Genomic DNA, 17991 nt, shown 5'->3' with positions numbered 1-17991 from the left:
TCCCTGCTGTCTGGCCTGGGCTTAGGAGGCACATTATTACAATGGCTCTAGATATTGGTCCTTCCTAGATATTCAGTTTCAGAAGGTAGTGGTGATTTCTGTTCTTCCCCATGGCCTTTGGCTTAAGGGGTACCACCAGGCTCCATCCTCTTCTCTCCAGTATTCTTCAACATCTATATGAAGCCACTGAGAGAAGTTTCTAGAAATTTTACATCTCTAGTCTTCATATAAATACATTCCTATTACATAGATTTTAGGAATCATTTTGGAAGAGTAACAGCTGGGTAGAAATATATGAACACCTCATTTTAAACACTGTATCCATAATTGTAAAAGAAATATTTAATAATCCAAAATTGTTCAATTTTCCAATGTTTCTGGACCGAGTTCAAAGTGCTGGTCTTAACTAGGGATCTATGAGAATTTTGTTCCTGTTTGCAGCACTTGCGAATATGCCCTGTTCGCAACCCTGAATGTGAATGTGAGCAGGAATGCAATTCTTGGGAAATTTCCTCAATTTCCCGAACTTGCTTTCACATACCAAAGTGTGCATTTGCTCAAATACCTCCAAAATCTGCATTTAATATATGGAGGGAAATGCGCATTTTGAGTCGGAAAAATGCTCATTTTAAAAAATCCTCATTTTTCAGTTGGGACTGTGTACTTTAAAAAATACACATTTTTCCTGATAGGAAAAAAGACATTCATGTTCAGGAATGCAAATGAGATGAAATGAGCTTCAAGGAAGATTTTGGAGAACCTCAGTGAGCTCAAACATTGCATGTTTGCCCATCCCTAGGGGACTCTTAGGGCATGCAGCCTCAACACCCCGACTGATCTAGCAAAAACAAAGCAGTGTGCCCACCACCAGACTTTGTTCTTTCCCATTGTCTGCTTTCCCTTATGTGCTAAGGTGTTATAGTTCTAAAGCCAGCAATGAGAACCTATACACCTCTTGACCACAGCTTTTGTCTTTCAGTCAGATGGTCGTATGGAACACTGGGTTGAATTCAACTGAGATAAATGTAAAGTATTTTTGGTCTGCTGGTTTTACTTGTAGTTGCTATTTTTATTGATTTTTACTGTTTTATTGTATTTTTTCTTATATTATGTATGGGTTTCAGCCTTAAAGCTAATCTAAAAATATATTTTAATAAATAAAGTCTTGCATTGAGTTACAACATATCAAAGGTGCATGTACAGGATGGGAGAGACTTGGGTTGACAGCAGTACATGTGAAAAGGATCTAGGTTTCCTGGTTGATCAGATGCTGCTAAACAGCTAATGCCATCTTAGGCTGCATTAACAGAAGCTTGGTGTCCAGAACATGAGAAAAAGTTGTTGTTGTTATTATTGCTATTACTATTACGGTTATTATTAATTTCATTTCTATACTGCCTCATATACAAAGCTGTCAGGGTGGTTTACAACAATTCATAAAAGATAAGGCAACAATATTACAAAAATATGACATGATGATAAAAACAGTCTAAAAAATTTTAACACACGAATTTAAAACAATTTAAACATCTAAAAAACCATTTCAGTAGACAATTTTCCCATAAAAGTTCAGTTCAAGACAGCAGACAGAGATGTCCCATCATATGCCATTAAATGCTGGGGAGTACAGGGCAGTCTTAACCTGGCACAGAAAAGATGACAGTGTCGGCGCCAGGTGGGCCTCAGTGGGGAGCTCATTACATACTTGGGAGCCACCATTGAGAAGGCCCTCTTGTTGCTACCTTCTGAGCCTCCCTTAGAGGTGGCACTCGGAGGAAGGCTCCAGATGTTGATTGTAGTGTCTGGGTACGTTCAGGTTGGGAGAAGTGCTCTGTCAGGTATTGTGGTCCTGAGCCACGTAAAGCTTTATAGGTTAAAATCAGCACCTTGAATTGGGCTTGGAAACATATAGGCAGCCAATACAAGCAGGTCAGAATTGATCTTCTACTGTATGCGCAGACCTTCTGGTCCCAGTTATTCTATTTTGTAGTGGTCAGACCACATCTGGAGTACTGTGCCCAGTTCTTTGTGCCACATTTTAAGAAGGACACTGATAAACTGGAGTGCATCCAGAAGAGGGTGATCCAAGATGGTGAGATGTCTAGAAACCAAGGCCTGTGAGAAACATTTGAAAGTCCTGGGTATATTTGTTTAGCCAGAGAAGCCAGAAAAAGAGAAGATTAAAGGGAGACGTCATTGTTGTCTTCAACTATCTGAAGACTGTCATGCAGAATATGGACTGGATCATTCTTTTTTGTTCCAGAGGGCAGGACTAGAACTAACAGGTGGAAAATGGAAGGAAGCACAGCTTGACCAAACATTAAGAGAAACATCCTAATGATAAAAGCAGTTTGACAGTGGAACAGACCTCCTCAGGAGGTGGTTGGCTGCCCTTCATTGGAGGTACTTAAGCAGAGGCTTAAGCAGCAGAGTAGTAATACTTAACTGTTGTGTTGTGCCTTGCCCAAAACTGGGCACAGATTTGACAGGTGTGAGTTAGTCGGCGGTATTGCAAACATGCTTTTGAACTGCATGCCCTTGACCGGGCAAAGATACCCAGAGCCAGCAAACAGAAAAAAAGCTTGTTGTTGTATGCCCAAGTTGATGTTATATTCCTAGTTTGATGATTACCTGATGGAATCTTCTGCTAAAGCTGTGGGAGCATTTTGGATGAGTGAGGTAAAAATTCAAATACATTTAGAAATAGAGTGGCCAAAGAGTGAATAATGTGCCACCCTTCTTCTATTTCATTGTAATTCACTAGGCACATTCCTAACAGTCCTGTATTAATGTATGTCTTTATCGTAAAAGGAGACTGGAGTCACCATTCCATTCTTCCATCCATTCTTGGAAGAAACGCCATTCTTTGAATACTACCTGTGTAGACCAAACATTGATAAAGCATATAATGTCGGGGGAGGTAACTAATTTGTCTGGGAAAAAATACCCCCCCAAGCCAAAAAGATACACGAGAAACAAAAGATGTGTTTGGTTATGTTTTTAATGCCATGACTTTCAAGATAGTCCATTGACTGGTTCATTGATTTTTATTTTGCATTGACGGTGGCAACAATATGTAGTTTGTAAAAGCAAAACTAAATCGGCAAACCAGTAGGTGCATAGCAAATACACAGAGCTAGGTTGTATCCCTGTTCTAGTGCCTATTGTCTGTAGAGTTGGAGCCTGCATGAAGCAAGTGCATCTGGTTTTTTTGGAGCAAGCTGTAGAGATTGACTTGCTGGAGAGACCGAAAGGTCATTTTTTCCACCTGGAGTACTGCACTGCAGAGAACAGGCTGGAGCCTCTAAGCAGGCGGTGGTTGCTGTTTTGTATTTAGCTATCTTCTTTAATAGCTACATTTAAATTGGCTTAAGTGTTCATCAGTGTGTTCTAATAAACACAACATCATGGTATAGAGAGAGAGCAAAAGGTGGATTGCTAGCGATGTAGTAATTAATCCAGTTCCAGGGACAGCAAGTACAGGTTGATGGCAAACTTTGCAGGATCGTTTCCAGATGGGAGGCTGAACATGATTAAATTTTCATTGGAGAGGATCCAGGAGAAGGTTTGGCAGAAGAATCTAGGAAAGTAAACTTAGAACCAGAACCAGAAGCTGCTTAGGAGCAGAACCACAAGACAGACAGAAGAGAAAATCAGGAGCAGGTGCAAGTACATCAAGCTGATGAAAAGTTAGGGAACCTGTTAGGCAGGCTCAGGTGTAGAGAAAACATCTTCTTGAAAAGTAGGATCAGCAACTGCAAAGAACCATTTTTGACAGTCTGCCAGCTGCCACTTCCTCCTTGGAGTCCTTTGGGGCTGGAGCTTATCAGACTAGAGAATAGCTCAGATGGTAGAGAGACTGTAGTTTGATGCTAGAGCACATGCTTTATGTGCAGAAAAACCAAAGACCCTGGAGAGCTGCTCTCAGTCATAGCTACTACATACAGCACTGTGCTAGATGTACAAACAGTGACCTATAAGGGACAGGGACAGCCCAAGACATTTTGCCGCCTGAGGCAAGGACAGGATGGCTCCCATTCCATGTACAAAAGCCAACTGGACTGGCAGTTGAATCTTACTTCAACATTGGCAATGGGACAGCATCCCCCACCCCACCGGAAAGCAGCAGGCTAGCTTGAGGAGTGCAGCTCAGGCTGTGTGACACACTGCTGTCTCCTCCAACACCTTGCTGCCTTGCCCAGCATCTGACGCCTGAGGCGACTGCCTCACTCTGCCTAATGGTAGGGCAGACCCTGATAAGGCAACTTCCCACCAGACCACTTTGAATACATGCTTTTAATTCAGGTGCAACAGGGCAGGGCTGGAGTCCTGTCTCCAAAAAGCACTGTGAAAGAATCCTAGCTATATGCCTGAATAGAATGATAGAATCACAGTTTATCAGGTATGCTATGTGTTAACACACAGCCATTTTGTGTTCTATTGAATTTTAACAAGGAGAATCTGTTTGCTACAAGGGGGATGTAAACTGCTCCTGATATTTTTTTTCCTTTTGACCTGGGTATGTCAAGTGGAAATGGTTCTTCCTGGTTAGGATTAATGGCTCATCAAGTTCAGAGTCTCTCTTCTACATGTAAACACCATTACCTAAATCTCCTGCTGGAAGCAATGTGCAGTGTAGTTTCCTGACTATCGTTGTATCAGTTCTCCTATACTTATGTGAATATCTGTGGGAAATCAGTTTTCTGTCTTATGGCTTTGAAACTGAAATTCTTAATTTACTCTAGGGACCCTGAGAGAGAGGGCTTGGTCTGCTCTTTAGGGAATTGTGTTATTCATATAGAGATGGTTCAGAACAAATTTGCATTTGACTTATCTTTGTGGCTGGGCTGGAATGTCACTGGTAGTTGCACTCTGTCCTTGGACTGCTTTATTCACTGAATCCTACTTAATTATAGTGCCTTGCCTAGCCTCGACATTTGCTAAGTTGGTTAGTGTTTCAGCTACCTTGCATTTACTTTCTTTGAAATGTTTATGCTTAATACTGTGCCTACGTTTAGTAAAATATATAATTTGTTTTAAGTATTCTTGGTGTTTTGCCTGGTGATTCCAGATATTCCTGCACTTTCTACTTTGTTCAGTTTGTGTATGGCATGTATTAATCTCCCTTCAGGTACAAAGGCACCCAAGGCAATGTAGAAGTTCTGGAAAAATCAACCAGCTAAAAACAGTAGAACAGCTTTTTTTAAAAAAAAAAAGCTATCAAAAATCCAACACCATCCATTTCAACATTTCAGTTTAAAATACCTGAGAAAATAAAATGGCCTTTGCCAGAACTCTGACAATAAGGTGTCCTAATGGACATCCCAAGGCAGCTGGTTCCAAAGCTGTGGTGCCACCAGTGAGAAAGCTCTGTCCTGAGTCTCATGAGATTTTAAAATAGGCAACAAAGGGGCCTGAAGCAGGACTTCCCCGGCATATCCCAAACATTGGGTAGGCTCATATGGATGGCTGTAAAATAGCTAAATTCAGAATAAACACTCCAGGTGTAAGAAATCTGGCAAACCTGCACTGGACCAGTTAAATATTTTGATACAAAATTTATAATACTTCATGGTACAATCATGCCAATTAATTTTTCAAAAACAATCATATCAATTATAAACAGTCAGTCAATTTTTCAAGAAATAATTTATCCACTCAAGAAAGTGAAACTCTTTTTCAACATTATCAGTTACTGTAAATTGTTATTTGAACGTGCTATGTCTACAGGAGTACCTGACAAAGACTTTTCACAGTCGAAATGGAAATACACCAGGGTTCCGTACACTGCCAGATATCACTGGTATAGTTGCTTTGAAACACTGACTGTCAGATATATCTGATATAGTGGTTTTGAAAAGTTGACTGTTTATAATTGATATGGTAGTTTTGGGAAAAAATTAATTGGCATGATAATACCATCAAGTATTATAAATTTTGTATAAAAAAATATTGAACTGGCCCAGTGCGGGTTTGTTCGCTTTCTTACACCTTGAGTGTTTCTTTTGAATTTGTTCACTGTCTTTTCTGTTTTTTAAAATAGCTAAGGGCACAATCCTGTGCATGTTTAGACAGAAAAAGTACTACAACTGCCAGCATTCCCCAGCCAGCCATACTGGCTCCGGAAAGCTGGGAGTTATAGGATCTTTTTCTCTCTAATGACAACATTAGCCCTCCTCCAGTCATCTGGCACTTCACCTGTTATCCATGATTTCTCAAAGATAATAGACAGTGGTTCTGAGAATAGGGATGGGTGGATCACTTACCTGGTTCCGTTCTGGGGCATCTGCTCGGGGGGGGGGAGGCGATCCGTCCCTCCCCCTGGAATCCTCCCTGGCCGGCTGTGCTCCACGGCAAGGCCACGGAGCCGCCGGCCGGACCCGTCCGCAATCGGACCTCCATCCGCTGCCGGGCTGCGGACGCAAATGGCGTCCAGCGTAGCGGATGCCATTTGCGTCCCTGCGTTAGCCGTGATGGGCTATGTAAATACTTAGGTAGCCTCTCACGGCTAAAGCAGGGACGCAAATGGCGTAGCGGACGCCACTTGCGTCCCCGCTCTTTGCCATGATAGGCTATGTAAGTATTTACGTAGCCTATCACAAAAACAGTAGCGACGCAAATGGCGTAGCGGACGCCATTTGCATCCCTGCTCTTTGCCATGATAGGCTACATAAATACTTACGTAGCCTATCACGGCTAAAGCAGGGACGCTGCTGCTTTTGCTGCACTGCCATCTTCTCTGTTGCACTGTCCTCAGGAGACAGCAGGCATTTGCGTCCGCACACAGAGCAGCGGACGGCTGCGGATGGATCGGACCGGCCGACGACCAGGTAGGGTCCGTCCCAGGGGGGATTCCGTGGGGGGGGGTGGGGGTAGTCCGTTCCGCCACAGACTCCGGGGGGCTGGATTCTAAAGAATCCGGCCTCATTGGAGTCCGTGGAGGATTTCTCCGCCATCCCTATCTGAGAGTTCTTCTGCCAGTTCCTTTATTACTCTAGGGTGCAGTTCATCTGGCCCTGGAGATCTGAACTCATTCAAAGTAATTAGATGTTCCTTGACCATATGCCTATCGATCTCAAGCTGCAATCCTGCCCCTTCAGCCTGTACTTCGCCTTGCCAGGGGGCTCATAGACCATCTTTTGGGAGAAGACTGAGCCAAAGTAGGAATTGAGCACCTCTGCCTTTTCTTTGTCATCTGTTATCATTTTGCCATCCTTATTTAATAGCTGAACCACCATTTCTTTCCTCTGTCTTTTACTATGCGTGTAGCTGAAGAAAGCCTTTTTGTTGCTTTTAGCATCCCTCACTAACCTCAGCTCGTTCTCAGCTTTAGCCTTCCTGACACCATCCCTGCAATTCTTTGCTACCTGCTTGTACTCTTCCTTTGTTGCTTGGCCTTCCTTCCACTTCCTATATGTGTCCTTTTTTGTTTTCAGGTCATCTCTAAGCTTTTTGTGAAACCACATTGGCTTCTTCTGTTGTCTTCTACCTTTTCTTCTTGTTGGAATTGTTTGTAATTGTGCCTTGAGAATTTCGTTTTTTAAGAGGAAAAGGAAGCTCACTCCCAGATTAGCCCTAGATACATCACAAGCACATTCTGAACAACCTCCAGCAAAAAAGACTATGTGCTCATACCTCTCCTTACATTGTGTGGGTCACACAGCCCATAATTCCTCCCATCTGTCCTATGTGAGGGAGAGCCAGTGTGGTATAGCAGCTAGAATGTTGGACTGGGTCTCGGGAACTCCAGGTTCTAGTCCCTGCTCCGCCATGAAGCTCACTGGGTGACTTTGGGCCAGTCACTGACTCTCAGCTGACCGAGTTCACAGGGTTGTTGTGAGGATAAATGGAGAGGAGGAGGAAGATCATGTAAGATGCTTTGGGCTCCTTGCAAGAGGAAAAAGATGCAGGATATAAATGTAATAATAAATAAATACGCAAAGGTGGAAGCTCCATTTGGGGTTCGCAGTGGTATCATGTGACTTGCAGGACTGAGGTGGACTGAATAAAAGCTCTTGAGGATCCCCTCCCAACCCCCACAACCACCCTCCCTCATCTGAACATTCTGAAAGAGGAAGGAAAGATGTATCTGATTTTGAGAATATTGCAGGTTTGCGGATGAAATAATATAACTAAAAATTGAATATGTGCTAGTCACACTTCACAAGGCCGGTTGCCTAATTATGCAAAATGCTCATAGATTTCTTTGGATGCCTCTTTCCCATTTTTGAAAATAAAAAGAGTGTTTACTTTAATCTGGAGAGTTACAGTCATGTCATTCAGTTCATTTGGCACCAAAACGGAACACTCCATCGTGGAGTTCTAGTAATGAACCACATGTCCCTTTGGCATAAGGACTTTTCTACCGATTTACCATTGGAGGATTAAAGATGAAAGATAATCTCACTGACTGTACCAGCAAGTGGTACTATCAGAAGGGACAAGTAAAAATATATGCATGCATAAAATGTATAAAATTAGATATTAAACCCACTGTTGGAAGAATGGGACTTTCTATAAAGATGTGTAGCCCTTCTAATTTAATAGTGCTTAGTGACTCAAAGGAGCCATCCAGTATGATTTATGCTCTAGACAGCATACTGTGTATTCCCAAATGTATCTTTAGCATTGTTGGCACCTGACATTTATCTGTATTCTGGCTCCACAGAATTTGTAATCTTCAATCTGATACTAAAACTTTTATTCAAATACTGGTGTACACAGGGTAAAGAGCTTTCCCAGCACACTTTCATAGTTAAGCTAGTAATAATTAGCAAAAAGCAATAGAAGCTGTGTTGGTCCATATGAAAAATGCCAAAATTCAGAGTCAGGCAGTCCTTTTATCAGGATCAATCAAAATGTCACAAAATAGTGAGCAAGCTTATGAGTTCTCCAGAATTCAGGCTGGATGTTAAGCAGGAGATATGGGGGAGAGATAATAGCTGGCTTGATGTTGTAGTCACAAAGTCTGCATTTAGTTGCAGTCGTAAAATGGAGTGTAGGAGATTGCAGACTTACAGAGCAATCCTGTGGTCCCTGGGAGGATGTGCAAGGGACCATAGGATGGTGCAGATATTCCCTCCCCCCCAAACTGTAGACACAGCTATGACCTTGGGTACATGGGGGAATCTGGCCATGGATCCCCCCCACCCGCCGCAGAAAGCTCTGTAGCGGCTCTGTGAGGTCACAACAGTAACCTTGGAAAAGGACAGAAAGGGGAGAAAGAGGTATGATTGGAGGGGGGAGAAGAGAAATGTGGGTTCATTGGATCCACAAGCCTTTCCCTTGCCCATCCTGCCCACTGAAAGATAAGACAGCTAGACATGCTCAGAGACCTGTCTAGCTGAAAATAACATTGGAGGAGTGGGAGGCTGTAAAAGCCTCCGTCCTCCTGCCTTGCCTCACTCTTGCGGCGGGGGTTGTATAGATGGAGAGAAGGGGTTGGATAGGTGGCTGATCATAACTCCAAGGGGAGTGCATTTCACAATTTCAGAGCAATACAGGAGAGGCCTTCTCACATGTGCCCATCAAACAGGCCTCCACAAGCGAAGATGTCCTCAAAAGAATAGGTCTGTAGTGAAACAGATGGTTCTTTAGATAGCCAGGCCCTAAGGCATCTAGTACTTTAGCTGGAAAACCATTTTTAACCAGTGCAGATCTTTCACTATTAGACAAAATATGATCTTGATACCGTGCACCACTTAGCAGCATATCTGCTGCATTTAGCACCAGCTGAATCTTCCAGATGCTCTTCAAGAGTAGCCTTACGCAGAGTGCATTGCAATAGTTTAAATGTGATGTGACCAAGGCATGAATAACCGTTGCCAAATCAGACAACACAATGTCAAAAATTCAATAAAAATACATTAAGAATACAACAAAAGCAGAGACCACAGCTAAATCATAACCTTTACATAAAACAGGCAGATGCTTAGCAGATAAAAGCAAAAGACAGCCAGAGAGGAGCATCCATGCTTAATGAAACAAGTTGGTGCCACCACTGAGAAGTCCCTATCCCTTCTTGCAATCAGCTGTACCTTCACCCTAGGTTGGACACTGACAAAGGCCTCTCCTCATCATAGGGAGTGGGCAGGATGGTATGGGAGGAAGTGATCACTCAGGTATCCTGGACTCAAGCCATTTCGGACTTTAATCCGAAATTAGTAATCATCAAGACTTTCAATTGTGCCCGGAAGCAAATTGGCAACCAGTGCAGACATTTCAGGATTGGTATAACATGGTTTCATGAGAATGCACTCACTAAGATCTTTGATGCTGCATTCTGGTCCAGCTGAAGCTTCCAAATGCTCCTCAAAGGTAGCTCCATCTAGAGCGCATTGCAGTAATGAAGGAAGGGTGAACGAGCGATGTTTGAGATCACTAGAATTCTCCAAACGTTGTCTTGCCGCTCGTCTTGTGCCCAGTTTGCATTTGCAATCACTGCTCCCTTTCTACGAATGGGAAATTTCGCAAATCGAGCAGCAATTGAACAGGAGATTTGTGCAACTCTTCTGAAATTTGAGCAAATCTGCACACAATTCCTAATTCTTGCAAATTTCCTCCCTGGACTAAAGCAGGGCTGATTCAGTCTACTGAGGAAATTTGCGCAGATTGAACTAGGAATCAGGAACAAGATGAACACAAGCATGAGTTTGGCAATTTCCAAATATTTTCAGCGGAGATGTGCTCGCTCTCGCATTTAGGGCTTCGAACGGGGCATGCATGCATGTTTTGTGAGCAAAAACTAAATTCTCAGACATACCTAGCAGTAATGCATTCTTGATATAACTAAGGCATGTGTTACCGTAGCCAGGTCTGATTCCCTCAGGAATAGGCACAAGTGGTGTACCAGCCTATGCTGGGCAAAGGCACCCCTGGCCTCTCGTCATGTAGATATAACGCTGAATCCAGCAACATTCCCAAACTGTCGACCTGATTTCTCAAGAGGAGTACCGCCCTATCCAAAACAGGTTGGATCCTTATTCCAGAATCTGTCTCCCTCCTAACTAGGAGTACATCTGCCTTGAGCTTCAGTTTTTTAGCCCTCATCCAAGTCATGACTGCCTCCAGGCATCAGTTCAGAATCCCAACAGCTTCCTTAGTATTGTAGATGAATAAGAAAAATAGAGCTATGTCTCATCCACACTGTGGTTTAGTATTGTTTGAACTCTGTGAATTTTTGCAATTTCTTGCTCCCTATTTTAATTGTAGTTCTGTTGGAGTTTATTCTCCTGCTCTCTGTTTTTAAAGGATTTGAGGTTTTATTTCATAGTTGTGTGTTTTGCTGCATTCGGATTGTATTTTATTGAAATTGGTAATTTTGTTTTATCTTGCAGACTACCCAGAGAACTATTGTTATAGACTGGTTTAAAAATTGAATATATAAATTAGGAATTACTGCAGAGTTGGCATATAGTGTACTGGATGATAATAACTTAGTATTCAGATAGTGCTTTAGAGTGTTAAAAGTTCTGGTTACCGCAAAAAGGATATGGTAGAGTTGAGGAAGGTGCAGAAATTGGCAACCAAAATGATCAAGGGGCCGGAGCAATTACCCCTATGAGGAAAGACTACAGCATTTGGTGTCTTTAGCTTAGAAAAACGGTGGGTAAGCGGGGACATGATAGAGGTGTATAAAATTATGCATGGTGTGGGAAAAGTGAATAATACTAGAACCCAGTGTCATTTAGTGAAGCTGAATGATGCAAGATTCAGAGCAGACAAAAGGAAGTACTTCTTCACGGTGTATAGTTGAACTGTGGAATTTGCTAGCCCAAGATGTAGTGATGGCCGCCAGCTACAACTTTAAAAGGGGTTAGACTGATTAATGGAGGATAATGCTATTAATTGATGCTAATCATGATGTCTCTATATATCAGTATCAGATACAGTTCTTGGGGATCATGACTGGAAAGACGCTGTTGTGCCCAAGTCCTACCTGTGGGCTTCCCATAGGTGTCTTGTTGCTCACTATAGGAATAGAATGCTTGGAGACCTTTGGTCTGATCCAGCAGGGCTCTTCATAGGTTCTTAAGTACTTCATCAACATTTCTTCACAACAACAATATAAGGAAGTTCAGTATTGTTATCCCCGTATTACAGCTGAGAGTCTGAGGCCAAAAGAGTGTAGCCACTGCACTACACTAGCTGTAAGATTCTGGAGGTCTCTGGCTTTGATCTCACCCCCGCCATGAACTCACTGGCCTGGTCTGAGTGATCGCAGGGTGGTTAACAAGCCACCCTGGCTTGTTAAGTACCTTGCACGTGCCAATCACATGCTGGCTGGATTTGCATAATTACCCTTGTCGGCACGGCATCTTGTGTCGTCTGAACCCAGTGAGGGTGGCTTGTTGGGGTGAGTAACAAGTCATGCAGAACCTATGGGTTGTTTTAAGGTTGTGGGTGGTTTGTTCACCACATCAACAACCTACCCTGGCTGGGTTCACACAACATGACAAGCCGTGGTGAGTGCCCGCCATGGCACCCCCCCCATCATGGTGCATCCTTTGCCATGGCTTATGTCAGGATTCCCTTAGCCCCCACTTTACTTCAGTGCCCAAACATACACAGATGAGAGGCTTCAGTCTATCACTTTTAATCCATTACTTCACAGGGTCATACAGATGCAAATTCTCAAGAGACTCTCCGTCTACAAAGGAACGCCTTCAGGGGATTCAAATGGGATTTATGAGAGTTGCCCGCCATTTGAAGAGGGAGGGGGTCTGGCTAGCCTAACTTAAGGGGGGGAGGTCCCTCTCTTCTCTTGAGGCCTCTAAGCGCAGCTTTTCACGCAAGGCCAGTTGGGTAGACTGTCCGCCCCTGCCTTCTCTCTCTTTACTCTAAGTCTGCGCCTAGCATCTATTAGGTCATCTTCCCCAAACCCCGCCTCCTCCTGTTCGCTGCCTCTCACGGGGTGTGTGTGAGGAGGGACCCTCATGCTCAGCCATCTGGACGTTTGTAACCTGAGAAGCAGGCCTACTCATATCTGGACTAGCCTGGGAAAACACCTCCCCCATGTCTGACGGTTCTCCTTCAGAATCTGAACTGCTGTCCCACTCCCTGCGCTCCGAAACACCCCTGACAGCTTGCTTTTCAAAAATGGTGTCCAGCACGTGATGACAAGCCCAGCAGGTAAATTAACCCATGGTGTCTTATCATTACATGCCAACCAAGTCATTATGGAGACAATAACACTAATCTTACAGGGCTGTAGTAAAGACTACTGAGATGTGTGCACTTTGAACATTCAAACTTGGCAGGTCTATAAGGCTTGAATTACCATTCCATAATATTAATGTAATAGATTCAAGCAATAATCTCTCTAGCCACTGTAATAGTTTACAAAGGATTTCTTTCCCATTAATCCACCCAAACTGAGGCATAAGCACCTGGTGAAAAATGAATAGATGCTTTCTCTTGGTTCTGCTTTGGAGACTGAGGTCCTCTTAATGACAAAAGATCACCATTGGCTTCTGTGTTTACATACAGCTAAGCCCAATAGGCCTGCTCCTGGTTGTTGGGTGATATAAATCCATTTTGTTCATAATAATCAGTAACATTAATGGAAGATCGTTGCTCTTCATGGCTGTCATTTGGGGGAAGGAAAGGTGAACGGAGAGGCACAAGGAATGCTGTGCTAACTCTTGTTTAAAATCCAGTGGGTATTGGAGTGATTTTGGGCAATTGCAAATAAAAGTTTTTTTTTATTCAGTGTTTCCTTTTTCTATCGAATGGAGCCCCCTACAGGCTGTCATAGCAATTGTTCTTGTAAGCAGTACATGATGGTTCTCCCCCCCCCCCCCCGGTTTTAATGAAGCCAACTTGGCATTATAACTGAACATGGTTGTGGTTTGGAATGGTGCCCCCTTGGCAGCTGAAAGCTGTTTGGAAGAGGAAACTACCTTAACAGGTGCATTCTTACGCAGACCTGCAGGGCCAGTCCAGCTGACTGCACTGTAGGAGAGCTCTCCAAACAGATTGCTTTTGCTTTGTGCGGCACAGGATAATGCCTAGGATTATCATAGCTTGGTTGCCCTTGGCAGGCCTACTTCTTTTCTTTTGCATTAACTGAGGGTCCAGTTCTTGCAGGGGAAAGGCGGGGTGAATATGGACCATCACAGTATGAAAGATAGAGCCACATACTTGCTTGGCTGTGTCACAGCATGAAACCATACTATCAGGCTATGGAAAGGAGCCTCAGGCTCCTGCATTCCTCCTGTCCCCTTTCCTCCTCCACCCCTTGTGCACTGCAAAATTCCTTCCTGGTTTGTGGGCCATTACATCGGAACCAGCAAACTGTGGTTTGTGCTTGCCCTGCAAGCTATGATTGTGAATGAGACCGATCCTGGCGTGCTGGGCAAGCAGATGGCTATGATGTAACAGCAAACTTTGGTTTGCCAGAAATGAAGAAGAAATGAAAAAACATTTGATGCTATTCGGTAAGGTTTTGGCAGCTTTCAATTATCAGTATTTGGGACATTGTTGTTGTTGTTGTTTAAATGTTTCATAGAAAAATGAGCACCATCTCTGTTGATCATGCCAGTCCTTGCACCATGTGCTCTGGGGTCCAGCCCAGTGATGAGATTCTACAGTGCACTATGCTGTGTGTTCTGTTTTTGAGACTGGATTGTAGCCGTGCTCTCAAGTGGAAGATAGGAAAGGGTCAGGAAGATAGGAAAGGGTCAGAGTACACCACAGGCAAAATTTTGCATATTATGGAGACTGGTCTGACTTAGATGCAGTGTTCATTGAATTATTGGTATCCTTAGTTTCCCCAAACTAAGGAAGCTATTCCTATCTAGCTTATCTTTGAATGGATAACTGGGCAGCAGCATTCTGTTACTGCAGACTCGTAACCTGATTCTCAGTCCCGTTTCCTAAAGCAGGTATTTGTGACCATAAATATTTGTCAAAATCTAAATGAGTGGATCCTTTCAATGGTCTTTGTAGAACTGGTCTTGTCAATGTTTCAGCCATTGCCCATGCTGTGTGTGACTTAACATGGCCTGGTACAACCCATGTTTTGAATATTTTTTAAAGAATATGTGAGATAATCATCTGGGGATCTAGTGAAATTGTTGCACTCCAAGGAGTCAACTCACATTCACTTGAACATACACACCTGATTGTGAGAAGCCACCCTCAATGAAGTCTCCATTGTTTGCATTCTGACACACTCTCTGTCTGCACACCAACTCAGTCCCTGCACTTTGCTGGATTGTGCATCTAAGTCAGGGAACAGTTGTCTTGTATAGGAGTGGAAGGGTCAAACAGGAGCGACAGGCCTGCCAAACAGCCAGTGTGCACAACTAAGGCGCTGTTAGGAGCTGCTCAGTGAAAGGCAAATAAGGAAAACATTTCCACAGTGAATCATAGGAATTGAAGTTCAGAAACCAGTGACCTTGAACCTAGTGGACTTTAAATAGTTATTGAACATTTACAAAGTGGACTACCTGGGCTATTTATAAGCATGCAAAACAAGTCTAATGAGTTTGAATCCCAGATGCAAAAGTCAAAACACAAAATGTTTCAGTTTCAGGATAAATGCCCTCCCTAAAGTCAAACAGGGCACCCCTCTGGAAAGCAACTTGGAGTACTGCTACAATTGTTTACATTTATTTAATGCCAACACTGTGCTAAATGCTGCTTTAACATGACCACAGGCAGACCCTGCTGCCTGCTGCTTCCGCCCTGCTGTTCATGCACACACATCTCCCGTGTGTGTTTTGTGGTGGAGAAGGGCCGACGGAAGTTCTCAGACCCATCTTTGATTCTGAAATTGTAGCTCAGACCTTGGGCTCTGTACCCTCTTCTTAAAGAAATGAAGAGACAGACAAAGCTGCCCTCTAAGTATTAGAATCACGTGCAGTGAAAATGAGAGCTTTGAAAAAGAATCAGTTTATAAAGCAGGAAAGCTTTGAATAAAAGAACTGTCATGCCCACCGATGTCATCTTTCTGACCCTCTGTCATCCATTTCCATTCCTGACATAGTGAGAGCTTGTGCCGGGTTACAGGGCCAGGCAGTGCTTCTCCTATTCACTTGTCAGTGCTTTTTGTGATTCTAGCTTATCTGAGGAAATAGCGTGTTTCATTTTCTTGTACATGCTAGGTAGAAAGTTATTTTTCTGCCTCTGTTTCTTCTTTGTCAAACTGGACACCCGATTGATCGTTTTTGTGGGGTGGACGGTACCTCTTGGGCATGGCCCCATAGTTGGTTCCTGTGCTCCATGGGAAGGAAGGTCCTTGTTCCTGGACATCTCCATACACAAAGCAGGACGGCCGCTGTGCGGCCTGCACAGTCTGCATTGGTCCTGCAAGTGTTCCTATCAGGCAGTGCGCATGGCTTGTGATCAGACACACCACATCAGGACAGCCAATCCCAAAGACCTGCTCTAGTCTGTGGCCACTTGTTGGCTAGCTGGTAGAATGCAGTCTTACAACAAGGGCAGGATAAGGGCTTCACTGGAATATTGCGTTTTGTTTGCCGTTTGAAACAATGGAACAAATTCTAGAAAATATTGACCAATCTTTGCCATATTTCATTCTATCCTATAATAACCACCACCAGCATGTACTTTTGAAGGAAACGCATCAAAAACCTGCAAAGCCTGTTTGTGCCTGAGATGATAGCACAACAAAATAAGTTGATGGGTGTTGATGGATTTTTTGCACCACCTTCTGCTCTCTTATTTTCTGTCTCAAGCCTCATATATCATGTAGGAGTTTGTACGTAGTGGAAGTTCCCTCAATGGCCAATTATCCTATTACAACTAGATTAATATAGTGCTGTACAGCTAGAGAATATAAATAGAAGATATTAGTGTATTACTTTTCATCTTTCCACAAAAGACAGCTGTAAACAAGCTTCCTTTTGCACATTTCAGTACAGCATAGTCCAGTAGATGAATAATTCTGTGCAGCGCTCTGGAGCAATCTAATTTATTGCTAGTTTAGATTGGGTCATATTGGTGTGTAGCACTATGGGTCAAGCATTCCATGAGCCTTTAAGTGCTGATTGTTCCTCTGTCCAAAGGAGGCCTAAGGTATTGAACCAAGCTAAGTAGCAATGATATTTTTGAGTAGATTATATTTTCATTTGGAGTTAGTTTTTTTGGTGTGCAGAGTTCGAGGTGGAGAGCGTTTGTTTCCTTGCCTGAGTTGGCAGCAGAAGTTGGGAAGTCTCTCCTGAATGTTGATTAGCAAAGGGCATTGAAATTGGGTCCCTGAGCAGGTAAAGTATTAATGTGTCTGCACACTGCACTCCCATGTTTAAAATTGCTACTCACTGTCAATCGCAAAAAGCTACTTATCCATTGGAGCTGGGCTCTTGATTTCATGGTTTTGTTGAACATGCCAACTAAATCTGGATCAAACCTTTGCAGAACTGCCTTATATATCAGTGGTTAATTGCTGTCGAAGCAGGAACAGGATTGTACTCTTTGGCCTGGTTCAGATGTAATGCTAAACCATGATTTAGCATTATGGGAATTAGTAGCTCTGAGCCTCAGGCTTGTGTGCTGCATCTTCCCCTTTTTCCTTTTTATACAAGGGAGGAAAGTTTAACGCTTCCATTTGTGGTTTGGAATACATTACAGTTTCTTGTTACATCTGACTACAGTAAACTCAGATGTTCAAGCCACAGTTTGTTCACAAACCAGGATGTTAAACCATGGCTAGACTGAACTGACCCTGGATTGAGCAAACTGCAGTTTCCCTTATATAATAGAAAACGGTGGTTTGTTTGAAACAGTACATGAAAGGTTTACTTCCTCCACTTTGCATGTGAAGTGGGAGCCAAGGCTTGTACCTGCTTGTATTCATAATATTAAATCATGGACACTGCATTCCCAGTATGTCTGAACTTAATTTTCAAACAGAAACTAACCACAAAGGTTTTACAAAGTCTAAAATGGTCTGTCTTCAAACTCCAGTTAGGCAAATGTAAATTGTCAGTATTTAGAAACAGTATTGTACTCATTGCTAACTCTAGA

The 17991-nt window shown here is 43.1% G+C and overlaps 1 protein-coding gene across 5 annotated transcripts in view; it reads left to right on the top strand.

Annotated features, from left to right (window-relative positions):
* The window catches only part of LOC146348622 (synaptotagmin-2-like), a 100007-nt gene that overhangs the window by 12399 nt on the left and 69617 nt on the right, over positions 1-17991 (top strand). The gene's annotated exons all lie outside the window — the stretch shown is intronic.

Source organism: Heloderma suspectum, chromosome 4 (genome assembly GCF_057233095.1).
Source record: "Heloderma suspectum isolate Gila_16-S chromosome 4, 16-S_ref, whole genome shotgun sequence".
Classification (NCBI taxonomy): Eukaryota; Metazoa; Chordata; class Lepidosauria; order Squamata; family Helodermatidae; genus Heloderma; species Heloderma suspectum.
The sequence above is the reverse complement of the archived record's forward strand: the minus strand, read 5'-3'. Positions and strand labels throughout refer to the sequence as shown.